We start from the raw sequence: 21091 nt of genomic DNA, 5'->3' as shown, positions 1-21091 counted from the left end.
GTCCTTTGGCACTCCCATTTTGACCTTCTAGAAGACTGAATTTGGTCACGAGGTCTTCATGAAAGTTGTATCTTAGGATGTTATCTTTTCAATCGTTTTGGAATCACCGAAAAAGGAGATCTATAACTCCAGATATGACTGTTTTAGTGAACAGGGGTCAGGCTGCCAGCGTGAGTTAAATATGTTGCGGTTTTTAGAATTTTCAACATGGTAGATGAAGGAATTTTGAAAATGGTTTCTTCATAAAAGTTATAGTATTGTATCTTAGCTTTCCATTGATATAAAGTTTGTATCATTTGGACAACCACAGACCGAGTTATGCCCCAAAAACCGAGGCTTGCCAGTCAGCCCAGCGAAAACGATTTTAACAAAAAGAAAGTTTACAACTATCTAATTAAGCCCAACAATATACATATGTTTCTAAAGCCTATAATTAAGCATAAATGGAGTGTGAATTAGCTACACTTGGAATAAAAGATAACTATCAAATATAATAATAATAACCATTTTGGAAAACTGGGGTGTTACAATTCTCCCCTCCTTTTAAGAAATTTCGTCCTCGAAATTTTTGCAATGGTAAACTCTTCGCACTCTTACTTCTAATTCTTATGCAACATCACTACCTTGTTGATGTACAACTTTTATCAATTTCCTCAAAGGATTTGCTTAGGGAAAGATCTTGACGAATTTATCCACTTAAACACAAACAAAATCAATTTCTTAAGCGTCTTAGACAAATCTTCCACTAGGGTCTATCTATTCACCATCTTACTTCCAAAATGGAGCATCTAAGTGCTACAAGATTCTTAAAAACTTCTAGTATGCTAACCATAAATATACAATTGCTTTACTCCTCTCTTCATCTTAGGTCACAAAATATCTTCTTAAGATTTTGGTACATCTTAGTAGTTTCTGAATGGATACTAAAGATACTCTTATGACCTTCTTCTAGGATTGCTTTATTAAATTCTAGCACACTAGGAATGCACAACTTATCCTTAAATCTCAAAACTCCATCCACTCCAAATTTAAACTCACTCTCCATATCTTGATTCAAGTTCTCTACTTCTCTTTCCATATTAGACCATCACGCTTCCCCTGCGCCACTCTGATACATTTTAGTAACTTCTAAATAAATGTTAAGAGTAGTCTTATGTCCTTTCAAGTTTTATAACTAAACATCCAACTGTGTCCTTTCTAATCTCTTGCTTATTTGGGTCACTAATAAAGGATCTAACTCCTAGTTCCTCTAATCTCATCTATTAATCTGATAGTTACTTTCAACATAAATAATTCAATGCTACTAGGGTAATCTTACACATCAAGCATAAGTTTCTAAATTCTGCAATCAAATTCAATCCTTAAATCATCAAAATAATAATTTGGTTATCATTGTAATCCAGATATTTGCCACAACATCAACACCTAAGCATTAGATACACATATCAGATCACTAATTTTACTACTCTATCTACAACCAATTCAAACTCTTCTATGATCAATTCTAAAGATCAGGTACCTAAGCATAATGTACACTTGGTATCCATATCAGTTCTCTAGTTTCACCATTTCATCTTCACCCAAGTCATAATCATATCCATCATTTTAACCTATAGCCTTATAACTTGTTACCAAAATAAATCAACTAATTATGCTCCTATAATTTTCTTCAACAATCCATTCGTTATTCATACTTAATCTCACAATACTAGAAGTAACCTTATAATCCAAACTTAAATTTCTAATTTGAGCCAAAAAGATTCATCTCTCTAATCATAATGAAAGATAAAGATTTCCTCAAAACATCAATCACCACAATGGCTAAGATCAAAATTTTACTCCTTAAGAAATTTCAACTATTTCTTTTATCTCGTATTCAACCCCTTTGGTCAAAAGATATTTAAGGTTCTTATGATCACTAAATACCTCAACCATAGAATCGTATAGTTAGTGTCTCCAAATCTTAGTATAAATGACAAAGTCGCTAACAAGGTTATGGGTAAGGTAATTTCTCTCATGAATTTTCAATTTCTTAGAAACATAAGCTACTATCTTTTCTTCTTGCCACAATATTCTTCCTAAACCTATTTTCAGAGACATATTTATATATCACAATAATCTTACTAAAATCTAGTAATATTAACACTAGTCAATCTTTCCTTAAGAGTTTGAAAACTACTTCCTCAATTGTTATCCCATACTAATGTAACTCCTTTCTAGTCAATTCAGTCAAAGGTAATAGTAAGTAATTCAAAGAAGTAAGCAACAAAATGATTTGGGTAGTTAAAAATATACATAGGTTCAAGAATTCCTGATATAGATTATCCTTACGGTTGATTCCAAGGGTAGGCAAGAAACAACCTAGTGAACTGAAACATCTTAATAACCAAAGAAACGAAGGCAAAAGCAATTTTTATAGTGAGAGCAGTTTAAACCATGAACAGCTGTAAAAAAAAAATTACTCACTGAATTTTCATATAAACTATCAAACAAGTCTCCTGATTTTACTAATTGACTCAAGTATCTGTCACTTAAGCACAACTTAGGTAGATCTTCCTCCGCAAGAAATTTCATGGTCTAAAATACTCACCTCATACAATCCAAATTCATACTTAGACAATCTAGTTTAAATCTATTTTTATGCCTAACAACTCAAAATATCATGATAGCATATATCTACCTGACACACAGAGTTGTATTCGTCCAAATGATTTCAAACCTATCTCAAACGAAAGTTAAGTGAATAAGCTACAACTCTTTATGAAGACATAAGATTTCCAAGAGATCATCTCTTTAGCTAAAGATTCAAATATCACCACTAATAAATTCAATGCTTACTAAATTTCTAATCACCAAGGCAGTCATAACTTGAAGTTCTAGATTTTTATTTCATCTTATCCTAGTTCTATTGATAAGATAATATCTAAAGCCATATTCTTCATAAAGACCTCAAAATATAAATTTTGTCGATATAATACTCATACTATCATAACAAACTATAATGAAAATATTTTCGACACCAAATAGCAATAATGTATCAATATATCTAATGCCACAAAATACCTCAACTTTTTCCAAATTCACTACTTAATTTTCTCATTCAAGTCTCTCCTTACTTTTCTCAATCAAAACAACTCTCATGTTACCTAAACCATAAATAATTAACATACCAATAATAACACTTAAGGGAATTACCATCATTTCGATCTCTCACCAAAGAGACAACCACCTTTAGATTCAACCTGCTACAACTATAGATGTCAGAAACTTCACCAATCATAAACTCTTAGTACACCCAATATATCACCTCCCATCCAAGGTTCTAATAATTCGAGTTGGCTAACACTATCATGATTATCATTCCTCTGATTACAAACTAACTTAACAATCTCAAACTCAACAATATCAACACAGGACGAACATCATCATCATAGTACACAACAAACAAGACATAGTCAGAGTACACAACAGAGTCATGATAAGCACATAACACACACGGTTGATAAAATCAACCTGGCTCTGATACCACTAAATGTGACACCCTCTACCCCAACATAATTACTTAATAAGCATTAACTATATTAAAAAAAATATATTAGAGTGATAATAAATATCATAAGGTAGGAGATGCACATTCGTAATTAACATTTATACCAAACTCAAGAAGTCATAATAAGATCAAAGATTATAAATTAATCCCAGTAAAGGTGGCAGTGCCTCCTAGTTAGGAATCAATTTATAATTTTTGTTTATATCATACAAATATATTTAAATTTCAAAAGAAGGAAAATAAAACATTATTATCCCAGAAAGAAGCCTAGCTAAGCCCGATGTCACATCCTATCAGAGCATGCCCACTTAAGCCTCTAGACTTCATTACCAACATCCTCATGATTAAGATTACCTGCAACATAAATTTAAACATATACAAGAATAACAAGAGGAGTGAGAAACTTCTCACTTAGTTGCAGGTATAGAAATAAAAGTTAAATAGCACACACACATACAATATAATCAATATCATATATATATATATGTACATTTATAAATCATGCAATGATTTTATTGACTCGACTCACAAAATGCATGCATGTGGCGCCATACGGAAGTTTCAGAATTTATCACTGGTGACCCAAAGGTACACCTATCACTGGTGTTCATACACCTCGTTAGCATGTTACATCACTGGTGTCCCGAAGGCACACCTATCACTGGTGTTCATACACCTTGTTAACATGTTACATCACTGGTGTCCCGAAGGCACACCTATCACTGGTGTTCATACACCTTGTTAGCATCACTGGTATGCGGCCTCAGCGGCACACCTGGAATAATATATGCATATGATGCATGTCATACATTCATAGACTCAACATTTAGCATATTACACATATAAGATTCATATTTCATAATTATGATTTATTTTATTAATCCAACTTTAATAGTCCAATAGTCCAACGGTCCAATAGTTCAACAGTTCAATGGTCCATTCATGGATCATAGGTCACAAGTCATGAGTACATATTTCATACAGTCATATCCTCATAGGTCCGCACAGGTCTCATATATACTTCATATACTCAAGTCATAATAAGATCTTCATAAGTTCGTATAGGTATTTTTATTTTAAAACTTATTCATTTTTAACATCAATTACATATTTATTAATTAATAGGAGGCTTAGCCTTCCATATCTTTATTAATAAACAATTTATTTATTTTTCTTTTATAAAAATAGTATAGTTATTATTTACTACAGACAAGAAATCAAGTAATATAAAAAGCAAAGCACATTAATAACAATATTTCATACAAACAACAGACATAAGATCGGGAGCCAATCTACAAACAACTATTTAACGATTACTCCCACACCCCCAAGCGAGGTTTCCCACTCCCCCCCCCTTACCTGGATATACAGAAATTTGGGCAGAATCTCGCTAAAACTTAGAGCAGAACTTCTTCTCCTAGGCTCCTTCAGTCTAAGCAGAACGTAGAGAGAAAAATTACAAGAGAAGAGAAATGAGAAGTGTTTTTAGGGAGGTTCTGAAATGAAGAATTGAGGGGCTATTTATAGCCTTCAAAAGACATTAAAATATAAGGAAATTAGGTTTAGTGGATGAGTTAGTGGTGGTAGTGGAGGAGTTAGTGGTGGTAGTGGAGGAGTTAGTGGTGATGGTGGATGGTTAGTGGAGTTTAGTGGACACGTCCTTTGGCACTCCCATTTTGACCTTCTAGAAGACTGAATTTGGTCACGAGGTCTTCATGAAAGTTGTAGCTTAGGATGTTATCTTTTCAATCGTTTTGGAATCACCGAAAAAGGAGATCTATAACTCCAGATATGACTGTTTTAGTGAACAGGGGTCAGGCTGCCAGCGTGAGTTAAATATGTTGCGGTTTTTAGAATTTTCAACATGGTAGATGAAGGAATTTGAAAATGGTTTCTTCATAAAAGTTATAGTATTGTATCTTAGCTTTCCATTGATATAAAGTTTGTATCATTTGGACAACCACAGACCGAGTTATGCCCCAAAAACCGAGGCTTGCCAGTCAGCCCAGCGAAAACGATTTTAACAAAAAGAAAGTTTACAACTATCTAATTAAGCCCAACAATATACATATGTTTCTAAAGCCTATAATTAAGCATAAATGGAGTGTGAATTAGCTACACTTGGAATAAAAGATAACTATCAAATATAATAATAATAACCATTTTGGAAAACTGGAGTGTTACAGTTTATCCCTTTTATTAATTTATTTTTCATATTAAAAATCTACATGGTGAATGACATTTCTATGACAATAATTCAAATAAAACAAATAAATAAAGGAAGAGTGGGAGAATTTGATGAAATACCTCTATAGCAAGCTTTTATACAATTAATCCTCCAAATGTGGTACATAAACACGTTTTGGTAGCCTTTCGCTCTACACAAGTCTCACAAAAACTCAAGAAAATACAAAGGGGGAGGAAAGAGAGAGATTCTACTAGGACTAGGTCAACTAAATAGTGTGTGAAAGCACGTGCCTTAAAAACACTTAAATAGGATTTTGAGGGCGTGGAATGGTCGTTCCCAGGATTGGAACAACCCTTTTGGCCCATAAATTCAGACATGAAAGGGCCTTTGGAACGGCCTGTTCCCAACTAGAGTTATAGGCCATTTTTTCAATTGGGAATGGTCGTTCTAGGTTTGGGAATGGTTGTTCCGAGACTGAAATTAGGGTTTCAAGGTTCTTGGGCCTTCTAATGTTGTCCTGGTCTGTTTAGGCGCTTTGTTGGGCCCTCGAGGGCTACTCGAATCATCCTAGTGATCTTCTAACCTTGGTAAGGGTGACCCAGATGAAATCTGGTGTCTATAAGGAATCTTTCACATATTCTAGTTTTTAATTGCCTTAAGATGTATGTGCTTGATATGAATACTAACATATGTATATGCTTTAATATATATATTATTTGAGGCATTTTTCATTCTTATTGGAAAATTAAAATCATAAGCTTGTCATCATTAAAAAAGATATTGTTGAACCAAATACATTAAGACATGTCTAGCACTTTAGTTTAAAAAAGTCATGATATTGAAATGTTAATATCTTGACTAAGTCATTGTAGAAAATATATGTGGAGACAAAAGGTTTTAATCTAAACAAGAAATGTTTTATCAAATGCACAAACATATCAATTATAACCTGATCTTTATGCTTCTAGATTAAGTATGCGTCCAACGTCCAATGTGCCATGCAAATGTCTCCATCTACTAGTTTATGCAAGTCCAAAACTTGTTTCACTATATTCACACTTTAAATAATCTTTAAACACATAAAAAAAATGTTGATAAGTGTCCTGATAACCTTCTTTGATTATAAACACATATGCTTTATCTCCTTATTTTTGCATGCACACAAAATGTAATGGAATTAGCTTTAGGATGATTGATTTTTCTACTAGGCTTGTCCCTACTTCCTTGATCTTTCATCCATGAAGTCTTTGAAGAAGAAGAAACTTGAAAATGATGGAGTAGACGAGAAATAGTTTCCACATCAAAAACAAGATAATCCCAAAATACTTCTTATCACAAGGAAATGATCCTTGATAAGAGATTCAAATAAAGTTGCATCCAAAGAGAGTAACTCCCAAAACTCTTGAAAATGAGAGAAAATTCAATCTCAAATCTCATTAATATCCAAAAGCGATGATAGATACACCTAAGGTTCCCATATATATATATATACAGACACACACACACACACACACATAGAGTTTGGTATTTATGGTGCATGTTAAGCTAACCAAGGTTAAAAACTTCAACATCCTAGATCTAGAAAAGAAAATGAGAGTTTGTCACATGATAAGATGCAAAAGGTGTTATGGGGTGTTAGGAGAAAAAAGGATATAGAAGCAAGCATGCAAAAGGCATGACTAGTGTGTGAAACATGTGACTTTGGTGGGTTATGTGTGAGCTAATGACAAAGAGAAAAGTACAAGGAATGGACGTCCCACTCTTGGAGAAGATTCTCCACTCTCTTATGGTTCAAACAATCTCAATAAGTACATCTTCCAAATACTAGTTGTAACCCCCCTAAATTACTAAATATATCCCTAAAAATAAAATTACAAGAAAATAAATTCCTAAATAAATTGACCCAAAAATACAAGGTCAAAATAAAAGAAAATATTTACAAAGAAATATTAACAAAGAAGAAGAAATGGACTACAAAAAGTATCTAATGCTCGACATGAGCTTGGGGCTTCTTCCATCAAGTCTAGCCCATCTCACTTGGGGCAACTTCTAGAAAAGGAAAGTAAACTACAAATGAAATTAATAGCCCTAACAAAAGAGTGTTCAACCAAAGTCAACAAAGGCTTATACCTTATCAATGGTGAAGCCTCTAGAAAGCACCTAGACCTAAAAATACATGAATTAATGCACGCATTAAAGACAAAGTCATGATGATCATGAAGGGCTCCAACTCAACACAATGATTATACTTTAAAAAGCTTATAAATACAAGAAAAGTTGAAAAAGTGAACACAGTGATCTAAACTCATTATTTTTTATATCTCAACCCATTCTCTTGTAAGCTTTGTCCACTAGGTGATAAGAAAAGTTTAACTTAGCCTATCCTTACCTTAAAAAATTATCTTTTTCAATGAGCTAGAACTTACATATCCTTTTCTTTAGAGTTATCCTCACAAACACTTCATCTTGAAAACTCTAAGCCTAAAGAGGCTAGTAATGAATATTGTACACAACTATTTACGTATATAAGCCAGAAGCGGTAGTGAAAAATACTTGTAAGTTTCAAGTGTTAACGAAACCCTTCGAGTTAGAAGATAACTAGACGCAGCTCAAATTGAGTGAATCAATATAATAACTAGCGTGTTCATATTTATTTATTCCCCTCACATGCTTTAGACAAAACATTGTTATAACTTATTGTGGGGAAAAAAGAGACACTAGAAGGGGGTGAATAGTGTCAATCTGAAAACTCACACTCTTCTAAACAACGAAGCAATAGCTTAACTTTAGGAATATAGACAAAGAGATAAGAAAAGTATAACACAAGATGTTTTTAAACTAGTTTATCTTAATTATCGAGACTATGTCTAGTTCTTCAACAACTTGATCAAGTTCCACTATATTTTAGAATGCATATATTCTTTCATAAGTCATTTTTGGCTTAACCTAAGTATTCTTTCACTTACCTCCTTAAGCAACTACTCAAGTATTCTTTAAACACAAAGCCTCTTTAGACTTCAAACAACCAAGTATCCTTTGACCAAAAAGTCTCTTTAAGCTTCAACAAATGAAGTATTCTTTTACAGTCAAGCCTCTCCAAGCTCAAAGCAATAACACTAAGTTAAAGCAGGGTAAGATAACAATGTTGTTTTGTCTAACTATCAAGACGTGGTACAACCAAATAAGTACAAAGCTTAATAGAAATAATAGATATTTACATTATGTTTTCTGTGAATGGTTCTCTATCTTTCTAAATCTTCAAACTTTTTTATATAGGTGCCTTAATGAAGATAACTATTACAAATCCTTGAGCATCTCTCATTTACTTGTTTCATATATCTTTATTTTTTGTTTCTTGTGGAGAGAAGTTTTTGTTGGTGTATTAATTGCTTATATTAAATGTGTTTCATCAAATTGTCACTTCTTATTTGATCAAGGAAGCTATTTATCACCTTTTAGGTATCAAACAAGTGGAGCCAAGCATATTTCAGGACAAAACAATTTTTTTTGAGGAATTTCATTATTTAACAGATGCGCTCATCTTTTTCAGATGGACAACAAGTATTTTGTTCTTTCGTTATTTGTGAGTATCAAGGAAGCTATTTCACTTTGACTTATTAAGGAATCATGTGAAAAAAGATTGATTTAGTTATCAAACATCATAAATGATATGGATTCAAAATAAATGTCTTGCAGATGAAGTGTTTTGTCCATTAGACTTAATGTCAAGATCACTAATCATCTTAGTAGATCATATTATGCAACTTCATCTTGTTGATTTATATGAAAACTTGAAAGGCCTAAGATCTTCTTTAATCTAACATTTATATTTATGCGTCTGCGAAAAGTTTTGCGTAAAACTTATTACACACATTTAACCCCTTATGTGTTTCTTTGTCTTTCAAACAATGTACCTATACAAAAAAAAAAAAAAGTGTTGAATAATGACCATTGAAAATTTCCAAAACATAAGCTTCATGCGTTGATCATTGAATTCAAGTAGATTAACCATGTATTATAAAAACATAATTCAAAAAATATATAGAACACACAAAACAAATAGTAAAATAGAACATAAATAACCAAAAGCATAAAGTATTATAATTATATTACATCTTCAACCATCATTATCATGGATTCTCGTATTTTGTTTAATCGAATTAAGATGATCTTGGAGGTCATAAAAGTAATCAAATACTCTAGTGGAGCACTTCTCATGTTGCCTATTCTTTTTCACAAGTTAATTAACTTATTGAGCATGAGCTACTAAAATGGTTAGAATGGCTTAACTTATAGCTCATTTAGTTGATCCTCAACAACTTCCTATTCTCTAATTACAACATCTTCATTAACAGGTAGTTTAAGAGCTGGTGGTCTATCAACCCTAAAGGTTCATTTAATTTGCTCCCTAACTCCAACATTCCCATGTTATATAAAATAAAATAAAAAGTGTAGCCAATAACATTAGAACTAGATGAAATTATGGACTTTCTCACCTTTCAAGTCAACTTCAACATCATTAATCAGTCATGAAACCAATAGTGCATAAGGATATGACCCGTCAATTTTCCTTCTAGCTTTCATTAAGGTATCATTCAACACATAAACTCAATCAATATGTTTATTGTTCTTGATGGCATGCATCAACAACAGACCATCCTTTAACATTTGAGAATGATTACTCCCCTATGTTGAACCAGGGACAAAGTATGCATCTAATACTCTAGTTTTGATGATAAAAAAATGATGACCTTGATGGACTTACAGAATTTTCCAAGTCTATACAGGAATCATATGTACAAAACATAGAATAATTAAAGAATGAAAATGTTTTATATATAAACAAACCTTATTTTACAAATTCATGAAATGAACAAGTGTAACAATTAGTAAAACAATAGTCAACATCTAAATCCAACGTACAACACACTAAGACCAACATTTACGTCCTTAAGTTTTACAAGTTCAACACTTTTTTGAATATCTACGCGGATTGAAAACAACTTAAAATGTTCAGAAACATTCATTGATAAGTGTTCTAATAACTTGTGCTTGTTATAAATTATTGTATGCTTTATTTCCTCATATGTGTATGTACATTGAATGGTACAATAAAGTAGTCCTAACATAACATTTATAAAAGAAAAGTCAACAGCAAAAGAAATTGTCAACACCTAAAGAAACATATGTTTAGTTAGAACTTTTCTACATCATTCCCATATCATGTAAAAGCATTTATGAGGCTTTGAATAGTGAAGAATATATGACCATATTCCAATAGCATTTATCACGAGTCAGAACATCCATGTTACAAGGCTTTCACATCAACAAATATTTTTATGAAACCTATAAATACAAAATGGCTTAAAGAGAATATGCAAATCATTATTAATATTATGAATAGGTGCCTTTCATTAGTTGTGCCCAAACTCTAATCATATATTCCTTTAAGTCTTATAATATTCATCCAGTGGACGATCATTAAGAAAAGCTTAAGTCTAGAATATCATTGCCTTAGCAAGCAAGTTTTCTCTTAGTGTACTTCAACTTACATATCCTCTCTACGATAGTTACCTTATAACAACATAACCTTAACTATCTTATAAGGCTGAAGAAGTTAATGAACAAACATTGTAACAATTGGTTGCATCCTAACGCCAGAAGTGGCAATAAGAATACTTGTTGCAAAAATTCTCCAAGTTAGTGACAATACTTGCAAAAGTGTTTAAAAACATCATACATATTGAACCTTCCTTTTGTTTGTTTACTTATTATTTTAATTTGTATCAAAGTTGGGCCTTTTGGGGTTAAGCATATAACCATGTAGGGGAAAACGATCCATGGAAAACGAAGGATCGGTTGTTAATCATCCACCTCTATTTAAGGGAGTCAAATGCAATTACTAGAAGCGAAAGATGATTACCTTCTTCGATTACTATCACCTAGATATGTGGGATGTAGTGGAGAATGGGGATTACATATTTACATTCCTTTGGATGATAAATGTAAAGGAAATTCTCAACGCAATATGGAATGACAAGCAAAAGTATATATTTTTACTTAACTCAAAAGCTTGCAATTTCATCATGTGTGCACTATTTGATGATAAGTACACAAAGGCACATAGCTTTAAAAGTATCAGACAGATGTTGGACACCTTAGCTCTCACCTATGAAGGATCCAAAAAGGTAAAATATAACAAACTAAGCTTGTTGGAAAATATGTATGAGCTTTTCACCATATAAGAGAATAAAAGTATTTAAACCAAGTTTAGTCACTTTCAAAATAAAGGAAATGAATTATCTTTTCTTGTAAAAGTTTATGATAATTTTGAAAAGATTGTCAAATTGATTAGTAGTTTACCAAGTAGTGAAGATTCCAAGTAACAACTTTATGAGCATTAAAAGACTTGATTAACAAGTTATCACTCGAAGAGTTGATTGGCTTTCTTAAAAGTCTATGAACTTGAGCTTCAGCAAGACAAAATTCGGAAGAAAACTTTAGTTGAAGCTAGGAAGAAAACTTCAACTTTTTTTGTCCTCACTCACATTTTCTAGAAAACTCCTTAGAAGGTCACCCATCTATAAATTACTATATGTTAAACATGTTTAACTGTAAAGTTCTTAAGTGATTAGCTACTGACACTACAAAAAAAATGCTAAATAAAGGAGGTTATTTTCTAGAGATTTTAAAAAAACCTCTTTAAATTATTAAAAATTTAACAATTTGTTTCAATGTTCCAAAATGAGTTGAAAAAATAGTTTTTTACTTAATCTATGGAGGTTTATAACCTCTTCTAATTAAAATTTTATTTTCTCACTTAAATCCTTTTTTTTTCCTCTAAAATAGAACAAAAGATAGTAAATTAATGTTTCCCTCTCAAATTTCTATAAAAAAAAACTCAAAATCATTCATTTTCCTTTCTCTCATGAGTTTCCAAAAGAAATCCCTAAACCTAGTTGTCCACGTTGTCTCTCCCTAAAGAAATTCCAAAACCATTCGTTTATCGTTGTCATCGTGCTCTTTTTAGTCGTCGTTGTCGTGTTCTTCCAAGTTGTTATTGCTATAGTGCTTATTCATCTATAGTGCTCTCATTTCCCATTGTCATAGCGTTCTCCCGAGTTCTCGTTATCGTAGTGCTCTCCTGAGTTCCTGTCACTATTATGCTCTTACTTGCATACATCACCATAGTGTTTCTCGTTGTTAATGCTAGCTATCAATTGCAAGGCTTCTTTTTTTTTGTTCCACTATGTGGGCATTGATATCCTGGATTTTTGTCATTTTTGTTCTACTATCCTAGGCATTGATAGTTGTAACTAGCGAGAAAAGAAAAAAAAAATCCCCATTAATTCTTGTACAAAACCTGTGTTATTTTAGTTATGGGCATGTCACTTTAAATAAAAAGATTTAGGTATGGACAAAGACAAAGAAAGGAGTTAGATTAACAAGATTATATTGAGGTGGTGCATAGAAAATATAAAAGCATTGATATCTATTTATACTAAGAGAAAGGAGTTAGATTAAATGTTGTCCAAAAATAAACCAAAAGAAGATTTTGCTTTTTATGGTGGAAGAAAACAAGGTGGACCTTAATACATTGGTTCATTGATTTACTTCCTCCCATTCATTAATGTTTAGGTTTGTTGCATTCTTTATAATTCTTTTTCCATTTTCTATTCTCAGCCACTGTTTGGGCTTTTATTTTAGTCTTTTCCTATTTTGTTTTAGTTAATATTTTTTTGGGGTCCAAGCTTTCATTATTATGAACATGAATTCATTGAATAGCACAACTAAATGTTATGGTTCTACTTTCTTAAACTAGAAGTTGGCTAAGACCTTTTAGTATATTTTTTATACGACTTGTAAATTTATGTGTATAATAATTTAAAAAAGTTCCTAATGCATCTATAAATAATTTTCAAGTTGTTATCTTGGTCACCTTGGGGATGTTTAGAAAATAACATCACATTATCTTCAAAATCGAACTTAGGGGTTGGTGCAAGGTCTTTCTTCTTTGGAAATTGAATTTGATAGAATCAATTTAAACTATTGAAAATGATTGAGATGTGGTTAAATTAATTACAAACACAAATTTTATATTAAGATTAAGGACTTTTAAAAATATATACAACCTAAATCTTATATCTAGTTGTCCATGTGTTATGCTTTGATTCCTAGTATTATTTCATGGTGGGAGAAAACAAGGTGGACTAAAGTTGTTATGTGGTTGATTGTCTATATATCCTTTGGTACACTAAAATTACTTGAAAATTCATTTTTTTGACTAAAATGTAATGAACTAAATTAGCATGCTCATCCGAAGTATTTCTAAATGTCCAGTGGAGTATTAAGCATTTCTTAATTTTCTGTTGTTGTGTTAATCAACAAGAAAAAGCCATTTGATAAAGTAATCAATAATCTAGAAAGAAATTCAACTCATACATATTCCTTGGTCTCTTTATGGATTAATTATAATAAAGTGTACATTTTAGCAATAGTTGTATGATAGCTAAAAGAAATGACTTCTACTATTGATATCTTAATCAATCTTAGCATGATTCAAAATTTAGAGCATCTAATAATAAATAGATTCTTTGCTTCCTAATTGAAAAAAAAAATTTATTTAAAGTCTTTGTTTGCTCAATCTCTTCCCTCAATACCTAAACCCCCCATAATTTGAACATGGCATCAAGGAGAGATTTTCCTTCATGATTGGTCTCATATCACTACTATACAACAGAGCTTCCTAAATTCTGATTTTTACTTAATTTCAATGATTCTTCTATCAAACTAGTCATTATTATTAATATGTGACTTATCTCTTATCAATGTATAGCTTCCTAAAATTCATAGCTATATTTTATTTTCATGATTCTTCTTTCAAATTAGTCATCTGTTATGCCATGTTGTCTTTCCAGTATTTTTCCTTCCCCATTCAAAAAAGTATCCATGATCACTAATAGCCATTACTTTAGTTAGTAACTATTCAAAATGGGAATTTAAACGATCACTTGGAATTTGAAGTTAAAGGTGGATATTTTATCATGTTAATTAGAGTCTAAGTCAGTCAATTATAATTAGAAATTACTTTGGATTTTATATTTATTATTTGTTATTCTCCTTTATAATGAAAAGGGTTGGTGTTATTTAACATAATATGAATCATCTTAATGGTGTCTAGTCACTTACATGAAAGAATAATTATAATAAATTGAATTTTAATGATGATTAAAAATACATGATGCTTTTAATAACACTTAAATATGTACCTTTCTTCAAACATGTTGTTGATGTAGTTTCCAACAACAATATTTATAGGAAACAGATCCTAGGAAATAGAATTAGAAAGTAAAAACATACAGATTTGTTAGTTTGGGAAAACATAGTAGTGGTTCAATTGTGAAAAAATGAAACCTTTGTAAGGAAAAATCTTTATCTTGTAATGTTTATTTTCAATCAAGCAATAAAATAGTTCTTCTCTTTCTCTGTTTCCTTTGTAGGTTCGTAAAAGGAGTATATATTTTTTTTATTTGTTTCCATGTTTAATTTAACTTGGATTAGGAATCCAGTATTAATAAAATAAGATTCATTGCTTCCTATTTTCTATCACGTCATATCAATATTCACTCATCATGTGGCTCCTTTACTTTTGATTTCATTAGTAATTGTAGTGTATCTTCTTTCTTTACTGCAACATGTATTGTTGGTCCTATGCATTTTGAGAAAATGCAAAAAATACCAAATTAAAGATGAAGCATAATATAAAAATACATGATTTTATTCATCCCATGTAATATATAATTTAAAATGTCCAAAGATTTTAAGTAATTGTGCATATACATAAGTGTGCAAGAGTAATTGAGAAAATTCATATATATTATTAGAGGCACATTGACGTTCATTGAGGTAAGCATCAAGTGTTTTCTAAGTTAAAATTACTTACAAGAAGAAGAAAAAAGTATTAAAAACTTTCAAAGTTAAAATAATAAGACTCTTTTTTAATTATTTTTTTGTAATTTGGAGGATTGATTAAGGAAAATGTATATTATCTATCTATCATAATGTTTATTAGCTTTTCAATTATGTTTTTACTTTTAAATATTTTATGTTTCTCACCATTTTCCTTTAAAATGATTGTTCTCTTCTTCTAACATCATTCCTTTTATTAGTAGAATGCACACAAAAGAAACCAACAATTCTTTAAATTATTGAGTATAAATCTAGAAATTTAGAATATATATATATATATATATATATATATATATAAGGAAAATCATTTAGTTATGATAGTTAAGACATTAACACTACTACAAGATGCATATTCTACATCGGTTCTCTAAAGGCATATACATCGGTTCTAAAACCGATGTAGAATAGAGCGACGTAGAAAATGTATACATTTTTACATCGGTTCTGAAAAATCGATGTAGATTTATGCTTAAATCTACATCGTTTTTTTAGAACCGATGTAGATTTCATTTTTTTTATAAAAAAAATCATGATTATTTTTGTGAGAATACTCTATTTATCAGGGATCCAGTATTTGATCTCACAAAAATCCTTCAGACCAGTAACAAGTAAATCAGTCCAAAGACATGAACCAAATGAGGGTAAGCAACATAGCAAGCAATTTGATACTAGAAAATAGACTTTGATAGAAACTACAAAAAGAGAGACAGACAGACAGACAGAAAAGTAGCTTATAGCTAAAAGTTCAAAATAAATGCAAAGCAAAAGTCAAAATAAATTTTAAGAGTGTCCTGCAGAGATTTATCATAATAACAAAAGTGGATATCAACCAAGCATTAGTCACAAGAAACATTTCTATTAGAAAGATTACCTTCCTACAAGTTAACATCGGATCATCAGAATAAAAATGTGGATATCCCACCAACATTTCGTACATAATAGCTCCGAGTGACCACCTGGGAATTTTGTAACAATCATTGCATTAAAAATAAAATATGTAACCCTGATCTTTGTAGACCCCTAAAATTGTCCGGGTCGGAAATAAGACTCGAAGACTCTCAAAGATCAAAGGAAAGTCAGCCAGAAGGACTCCCAGAAGACCATAGGATGACTATTTGTAGGTTTAGAGGTCTTAGAGTAGCAAAAAATAAGAAAGTGGGAGGTTTAGAGCTCAATACGGCCTCCTTGGAGTTCAGTACGGCCGTACTGCACATTTTGTACTACAATACGGCCCGTACTGAACCAATACGGCCCGTACTGCAACCAATACGGCCCGTACTGAAACCAATACGGCCGTATTGCATGTTTTGCACTACAATACGGGCCGTATTGAATCAATACGGCCGCATTGAAGTGTCGGCAAGTGTCGGTGCTTCAATACGGCCGTACTGAATTCAATACGGGCCGTATTGAAGTGCAAAAAGGCAATACGGACCGTATTGAACCCAGGGGCCGTACTGAGCCCCATTCCTATAAATAGGAGGCCATTTGGACGTCCTACCACACTTCTACACACGGTTTTGACTCCCTCCTTGAGTATTCTGGGGTTTTTGAGCAGTGTTCTGCCCTAGAAATCTCTCTGGGAGTCGATCCGACGAAGTTCTTGAGCCCCGAGCCATTTTGCTTGAGGATCGAACTTAGTAGAAGGGAAATCCTCCGGATTTCCATAGTTAAAATTTTGTAGGAAGGAGCGAGCGAGCTTGTAGAGCGAGGGAACGCCAAAAAGCTTCCCAGTTTTACTCAATATATAAAAGCACGCTTCAAGAGGTTTCTTCTTAAATCCTTCCTTTTACTGCTTTCTGTGTGCATATTTAAACTGTCATCATGTAGATAGTTAATTTATAATTGTTTAGAATAAATAGGGGTAATTTAGTAATTTTACACTATTATTTTTAGAAATAATCTGTCATAGGGAACCCGAAAGGGGCGCTGTGGGGTGCTAACACCTTCCCCACGCGTAACCGACTCCCTTACCCAACTCTGGTTGTAATGGCCAAAGTTGATTTATAAAATCAATTGCCTTATCCCTTTTTCCAATGTTTTGAGTAAAACATTGGTGGCGACTCCACGAACCCTCCTTTTACGAAAACCACTAATCCATGGAGGGTCCCGCTTGGGATTAATATGGATTGGTGAATCATTTAATAAAATTGCTCGTTTGACGAGGTCTCATTTTGAGAATAAGTCATTCTAGCAATCCACATTTTAAAACAAATAAACGAGTCCAACCATCCCTCGCGAATGCCGAAAGCCCGTTTCGGGCCGGTGGCGACAGATGGCGACTCCACTGGGGAAGCCTCGAGAGTCAGTCCCATTTAGTGACAGATTATTTTTAACAAATAATAGTTAAAATTACTCTAGTACCCCTTGTTTGTATGATAATATGTTTTATCTATTTGGCCTTTAAATAACTGTTGTATGTTTAAATTCCGCAATTGTTTGAAATACAAACTGTACACAAACCTTTGCACACAACAGTTCCCTCTATACCCGGGGGCATGAGTGATTAACCATAGGGAGTGGATGTTAGTACGGCCGGTTGAATGGGTCTATAGGAGCCTACGAGACCGTTGTCGGAAAACGTCACTCAAGGTGATAACCATGAACTTAAGTCCGACAGTGCGGTGGAATTTTCCATCGACTTACGACGAGAGGAATTGGGTCCCTATAATGGGGGCACCTTGGGGGCCTCAGACCGGTGAGAACAGTTAGAACCACCTTGAATATGCACTTTTCTGCAGGATACCCCTACCTCGTGATTCGCTCGTGACTGTTCGTGGATGAGTGAATTGTTTGTGCATTGTTTATGTGACATTGTTTGAGCATACATTGCATTTCTTTAAACATACAACATTCCTTTTTAAAATAAGAATAAATAGGAATAAGGATCTTCTAAGTACATGGTGTTAACATCTACCCTCATCACATTCATGTAGGTAGTTTCCATTTTCACCAAAGAAAAATACAAAAAGATACAAAATACCCAAAGAAAAAAAGAAAAAAGGGTTATTTATCCAAACCAAGCAATATCATGCATCATCTTAGGGACATCCCGAAAACATGATAATGCTTAGTTCAATAAACACAATGCATGCATATTCAACATCATCATCTCATATCATGCATTCTTATCGAAAATCATGGAGGGATCTAGGTTTGCATTTCATACATCCCTCCTAGTAATTCATTAATAAACATTAATAAAAAGAAAGGATTAATCGATGCGTATGTTCAAAGAATGGATCGCACGCCGTTCGTTATCAAGAGTAAGCCAACAACCGCGCCAAGCGAGCACACGTCAACTCCGTTGTTGGTAATCAAGACAAACAAAGGGGAAGGTCCAACGCCGTTAAGGATCATCGCTCCAAGACCTTTTCCCTACGAATCAAATAAGGCTGTGCCATGGATATACGACATCCATTCTTCTGCCGACAGCGATATCTCTAACATCGCTGGACTTGGGGGCATGACTAGGAGTGGCAGGATCTACACTCCCAAAGATCTTCATGACAAAACCCCCAAGAATAAAGAAAAAGAAGAAAAGAAAACCGAGGAAAAAGAATCCGAGGAGGAGACTGATGAGCTGTTAAAGTATATCCGACAGAGCGAGTACTCCATCGTGGATCAACTTCATAGGACACCAGCAAAGATTACGTTGTTGTCGTTGATCCTAAGCTCCGAACCGCATCGGCAAGCTCTGTTGAAAGTCTTGAACGAGGCATATGTGTCGCACACTATCTCCCAAGACAAGTTTGAGGGGATTGTTAGTCACATCACGGCTAATGATCACCTCACTTTCACCAATGAAGATATCCCCGCCGAGGGACCAAATCACAACAAGCCCTTGCACATCTCTGTAAAGTGCAAGGAATATCACATCGCAAAAGTCTTGGTGGATAATGGATCTTCCTTGAATGTGATGCCTAAAAGAACTCTTGATCAAGTGGCAATCAAGGGAGTCCAAATGCGCCCGAGCAACATGATCGTTCGAGCCTTCGACGGTTCTAAGAGAGGAGTGGTGGGAGAGATCAATCTTCCAATCCAAATTGGACCCACTATCTTTAATGTCGAATTCCAAGTGATGGACATTACTCCGGCATATAGCTGTCTCCTTGGCCGACCTTGGATTCATGATGCAAAAGCTGTACCCTCTACGCTCCACCAGAAAGTCAAGTTCATAGTGGGTGACAAACTGGTGACTGTACAAGCTGAAAATGACATACTCATCAGCAAGCCAGCTGCTATACCTTACGTGGATGCAGCAGAGGAAGCTTTAGAAACCGCCTTCCAAGCATTGGAAATTGCCAATGTTGAAACATTTCCCCGAGAAATGAAGAAGGTAGCTCATATGCTCACAAAGAACGGATACTTGCCAGGACAAGGATTAGGCAAGGACTCCCAAGGAATCCCGGAGCTACCCATTATCAAGGATAATCCGGGGAAACAAGGGTTAGGATACAACCCTGTTAAAGATCAAAGAACGAAGAGGAATCAAGATCCTTCTCGACGTTCTTTAAGTCAGATCTTTAGGAAGGCCGGTTCACAAGCATCAAGGCTGGTCGTCGTCATCAAGTGCTCCTCTCCTTCCGATAAGGATGTATAAACCTGATGACTATTAGAGATTACTCCTCGGGGACAGCCCGACCCCCGAGCGTCAATAGGGCACATGTTTCCTCTACGATTATAATAAAATCATTCTTCATTGCTTCTTTTCTTGCTTATAATAAAATTCTAAACCACATTATTTTTAACCCTGTTTGAATAAACATGAATGAGGTTAAAATCATCTTAATAATAATAAACCCGCATCATTTTTATGTGGAAATGTGCATGACAGCTTGGAGCACCTTTTCTTGGTCTCAATAAGTGCCATCATGGATAAAGAAATCCTAAAGATAATAAGCTCGGCAGAAAACCCAAAAAAGGGGGCTGCGCAAAAATAAGAGCAAAAGACCCACTAGGAATCCCACGAAAGGGTGACCTAGGCAAAAGTTAGGGTTGCAAAAATGAACAAAAACAAAGGTCCGCTAAAATGCCACAAAAGGGTGTTTTAGGCAAAAATAAGGACAATCAAAAAACGAAAGAAATCCATGATGGTACCATGAACCGAATTCAAAAAGAAAGGTTCAAGGGAAGTTATCCAAGTTGTCAAAGCACAATCATTAATAACAAAGATGTGCTTAACCTCATAAGTGTTTAATCGAACAAGCCTAAACACAATAAGCCTACCAATGGCCAAGCCATTCTTACAAAATCCATTTTTCAAAAAATAAAATAATCCCCTCTAAAACACAAACTTTTGAAAAATATACCCTTTCCTTCTTTTCTCTCTTGTCCCAACGATTTTTGAATAATCTAGTGGAAACATGGAGATATAGTGGTCA

The 21091-nt window shown here is 33.4% G+C and overlaps 1 long non-coding RNA gene across 1 annotated transcript; it reads right to left on the bottom strand.

The window, feature by feature from the left end:
* Positions 1 to 3607: 3607 nt before the first annotated feature.
* On the bottom strand, positions 3608 to 5749 carry LOC145955742 (uncharacterized). The gene is made up of 2 exons (XR_014432419.1): positions 4910 to 5749; positions 3608 to 3904 (listed from the first exon to the last, which is right to left on the bottom strand). It is a non-coding gene; the product is annotated as an uncharacterized LOC145955742 (long non-coding RNA).
* Between the last annotated feature and the right edge of the window lie 15342 nt (positions 5750 to 21091).

Source organism: Cajanus cajan, chromosome 3, assembly GCF_000230855.2.
Source record: "Cajanus cajan strain Asha chromosome 3, NIPB_CcT2T_4, whole genome shotgun sequence".
Lineage (NCBI taxonomy): Eukaryota > Viridiplantae > Streptophyta > Magnoliopsida > Fabales > Fabaceae > Cajanus > Cajanus cajan.
The sequence above is the reverse complement of the archived record's forward strand: the minus strand, read 5'-3'. Positions and strand labels throughout refer to the sequence as shown.